Raw genomic sequence first — 4,992 nt, 5'->3', positions numbered from 1 at the left:
TCCTACAGTGCCACAAGAAGATGTTGGTCTTTCAAATTTCTGTCATGGGGTCTCCTGCATCATTTCTATCACCAAGGCCATATTTTTCAATTACTGTTCCTTTCTCTTCATTTCCAGCATTCACATTCCAATCACCAGTAATTATCAATGTATCTTAATTGTGCATTTGATTAAATTCAAACTGAAGAACATAATTTAATTTCTATGGATGTTGATTGTGAATACAAGTATAATGGAATCCTTGACAACTTCAATCTTTTCTCTGTTTATCATCATGTTGCTTATTAATGATGTTGTTAGGAATTTTTTTTTTTTTTTATGTTGAAATGTAATCCATACTGAAGGCACTAGTTTTGTGGTTCAAGTCCTCTTCACTTTTTTAGTAAACAAGGCTATATCATCTGTATACTGCACATTGTTACTGAGTCTTGCTTCAATTCTGATGCCACATTTTTCATCATGTAATCCAGTTTTCTCAGATTATTTGCTTAGCATACAGACTGGATCTGTATGGTAAAAAGATAGAATCGAGAAATATACATTTTTCTGATTCTAAATCAGCAGTACCACCTTGTTCTATTCAAACAACTGCCATTTGATCTATGTGTAGGAACACATGAGCATGATTTAGTTTTCTAGAATTCTAATTCTTGACAATTTTATCCATAGTATTCATTATTTACACAAGTTAATATCTTTGTGCTGTCAGTAAAACACAAGCAAATACATTTCTGGTATTCTCTGTTTGTTTTCAGCCAAAGACCATCTGAGGTCACATAAATCTTGAAATTTTCGTTTTTGATGTTGAATGCTATGCCATTCCTCTTCAATTTGTTGTTCCTAGCCTATTAAACCATATTATTGTTTGATTCAAAATGGCCAATACCAGTCCATTTTAGCTGTGGGATAAAATGCTTGAATTGCAAGGTCAGTTTGAACCACAAGTTTGGCAGTTCAATCATTCCTTGAAAACCCTATACAGGGTTGCTGTGATTTGGACCCAACTTGATGGCACTAAACAAGACTGCTCAAACACCTACTACCACCAAGCCACCACTTCTCTGTCAGTTTGTCTTCTTACTGTGGTAACTTGCATGTTGCTATGATTCTGGAAGCTATGCCTCTGGTATTTTAAATACCAGCAGGGTCTCCCATGATAAACAGGTTTCAGCTGAGCTTCTAGATTAAAACAGACTGAGAAGAAGGAGAGACAGATTATATCTGAATAGTCACTGAAAAGCTTATGAATAGCAGTGTCACCTTCATTGATAGATAACACTGAAGATGAAGAAAAAATTTTAAAGTCCATGAGAGCCAAAATATGACCTTGAAACATTCCACCTGAATTTAAATACCTTCTCAATAACAGATTTGATGCATTAAGCGCTAAATGACTGAAAACCATAAAAGATGTGATGACATCAAGAACAACATTCAGAAAGAAAACAATTGTCATTTAAAACACAAGAATGAAACAAAAGACCAAAATGCATGTCAGAAGACACTCTAAAACTTGTTTTCCAGCATAGAGATGCTACAGCAAATGGCAGATATGAGAAAGTCAAATATCTGAACAGAAAATTTCAAAGAGCAACTCAAGAAGACAATGTCTAATATCATAATGAAATGTGCAAGGACCTGGAGATAGAAAACCAAAAGTGAAGAACACGCTCAGCATTTCTCAAGCTGAAGGAAACATTCAAGCCTTGTTTCTAAGTGCCATCTGGTCAACTCCAATCATAGTGACCTACTTTAGAGTTTCCAAGAAACGATTGGTGAGTTTGAACAACCGACTGACCTTGTGGTTCAAACGAACCTTGCCCTCTAGTGCATTACCATGCCATGCCACACACTATTGGCAAAATACTGAATAATTCTGAAAGCATCAAGTGAAGCTGGAAGGTATTCAAGGAGTCACTGTACAAAAAAGAAATGGTTGATTTTCAACCATTTTGAGAGGTAGCGTATGATCAAGACTGATTGTACTAAAGGAAGAAGTCCAAGCTGCACTGAAGGTACTGGCAAAAAACAAGGCTCTGGGAATTGATGGAATACAAAATGAAATCTTTCAACAAACTGATGCAGCACTACAGATCCTCACTCATCTATGCAAAGAAATTTGAAACACATCTACCTGGCCAACCAATTTATGCCTATTCTCAAGAGAGGTGACCCAGTGGAATGTGGAAACCATTGGACACTATCATTAATCTACTGCAAAAAGATTAATTAAAGTGTCAAAAAGCAAAGATATCTCTTTGAAGACAAAGGTTCACCTGATCCAAACCATGGCATATTCAATTATCTTATATACATACAAAAATTGTACAATGAACAGGTAAGACTATGGGAGTCCTGGTGTGGCGCTGTAGGATGAGCACTGGACCTTTAAAAGGTCAATTTGAACTGCAATGAATCATTTGATTTCTTGACTGTTGCTTCCATGAATGTTCATTATAAATAAATCCAAGTAAAATAAAATGCTTGAAAAGTTCGATACTTCCTTGTTTATCATGATGCTGTTTCTTGGTCCAGTTGTGAAGATTTTTGTTTTCTTCATGTTAAGGTAATACATATTTAAGTCTTTGATCTTCATTAGCAAGTGCTTCAAGTCCTTTTCTCTTTCAGCAAGCAAGGTTGTGTTATCTGCATATCGTAGGTTGTCAGTGAGTCTTCTTCAAATCCTAACACAAATTCATTTTTCACTTAGTCCAATTTCTTAGACCATTTTCTCAGTACACAGACTAAATAACTTTTCTCCATAATATCTTACAGTGAAAAGATACAACCATGACATATGCCTTATCCTGATTTTAAACTATGGAATATCCCCTTGTTCTGTTCAAACGACTGCCTCTTTGACTGTTTTCAGATTCACATGAGCACAATGAAGTGCTTTCAAATTCCCATTCTTTGAAATGTTATTTTTAATTTGTTATGATCCATAGAGTCTGCTGGAGTCCTGGTGTGGTGCTGTGACTTATTGTACTGGGCTGCAATGTTGGTTTGAACTTCAAGGTAGGCAGTTCAAGCTCACCAGCTGCTCCCTGGAAACCCTACGTAGGGTCACTGTGGGTGGGAACCCACTTGACAGCACTAAACAACAACAATAGAGCCTAATGCCTCTTCATAGTCAATGAAACACAGGCAAACATCCTTTGGGTAATCTCTGCTTTCACCCAAGACCTATCTGATATCCACAAAGGTATTCCTTCTTCCATGTCCACTTCTGAATCTGGCAATTCCTTATCAATATATTGTTGTTGTTGTTAAGTGCCACGGAGTCGGTTCCGACCCATAGTGACCCTGAATAGGGTTCCCGAGGCTGTAAATCTTTATGGGAGCAGAAAGCCTCATCTTTCTCCTGCGGAGCAGCTGGTAATTCAAACTGCTGACCTTGCGGTTAGCAGCCCGATTTGTAATCACTATGCTACCACTGGTTACAAATCAGGCTGCTAATCTCAGGGTCAGCAGTTCGAAACTACCAGCTGCTCCGTGGGAGAAAGATGAGGCTTTCTGCTCCCGCAAAGATTTACAGCTTCGGGAACCCTGTACAGGGTGGCTATGGGTCGGAATCGACTCCATGGCACATAACAACAACAACAACAACAACAACTCTACCAGAGAGCTTTATCAATATATTACTGTAACCTTTTTTTTTTTTTTAATTATCGCTATCAAAATTTTACTTGCATGTGATATTAATGATTTTTTTCTTTAATTTCCACATTCTGTTGGAATGGGCACACATAGGGATCTTTTCCAATTGATTTCAAATTTGTTGGTATAGACAAATGAGCACCACCAGTGCTGCATCAGTTTGTTGAAACATTTGAATTTGTATTCTGTCGATTTTGGAGCCTTTTTTTTAAACTATTTATTGCCTTTATTGCTGCTTGGACTTCTTCCTTCAATACCTTTGTTTCTCGATCCTAGGCTTCCTCCTGGTGTGGTGCTGTAGAATAAGCACAATTCCTCTGATCTTTGGTCGTTAGTGTTCAGTGTACCAAATCTGTTAAAGATAGTGTCTAAATTCAGGTAAGATATATTCAAGGTCTTATTTTGATTCTCTTGGAGTTCTTTAAATTTTTTTTAGGTTCAACTTGAACCTACATATGAACAATTAATGATCTGTTCCTCAATTGGTCCCTGGCCTTGCTTTAATTGATGATACTGAACTCCCCTATGATACTGATCTTGTATATGTCATGTGGAGAGGCCCATAAGACACAAGTCACCACATTGCAACAAACTGACTGACAAGTGGTGTGTATAATATCTAGAACAGGCAAATATTTAAAGTTCAAAGTCTATTCGTGGTTAGCAGAAATGGGGGCTCAGGGAAAGATGGAAAGAAAGAGTCATAGTTTTGGAGGCATTGAGTTTCTGTTACAGTAATGGAAAATTTCTCAATGGATTTTGATGATGGTTGAACAACACGATTAATGTCTTTGGTGTTACTAAAGTATATATGTGAGAAATGTTAAATTGGCAAATGTGTTATGTATATTTTTACCAAAAATACTGTCCTAGTTATAATTCAGAAATGGAATTTTTTAATCCTTTTTTTTTGCTTTCTGCCATAGTGGTAAATAGCTAGTATTGGGAAAAATCAATTGAACCTCTAATTAGTGACATATGATTCAACTATTTCTGGTCCCTCTGACTTCTACCAGAGGGCCAGCAGTTTGACCTATTAATGCAAGGATTTTTCCTTATTAATCTCCTCTGTTAAATGCTTCTTCTTTGCCAACTTTGAACACTAGTAAGAGAGGTAGAAGGTACTTAAATTTTAGTCTCTATTCCTCGGAAAGAAGACAGTAAAATAGAAATTACACATGTAAATTTAATTTTAACAGGGCTAGATATTTACATATGTAGAAGTTACATAAATTCTCCTGAATTTCTGGAAATAGTAGAAGAAGAAGGAGAATGAAAAACTGGTGGTTATTGTGTGCTGATGAGTTGAATACGAATGGAAATGGCAACTGT

This window comes from Chrysochloris asiatica, unplaced genomic scaffold, assembly GCF_000296735.1.
Source record: "Chrysochloris asiatica unplaced genomic scaffold, ChrAsi1.0 scaffold00177, whole genome shotgun sequence".
Lineage (NCBI taxonomy): Eukaryota > Metazoa > Chordata > Mammalia > Afrosoricida > Chrysochloridae > Chrysochloris > Chrysochloris asiatica.
This window is presented reverse-complemented; position numbering follows the sequence as displayed.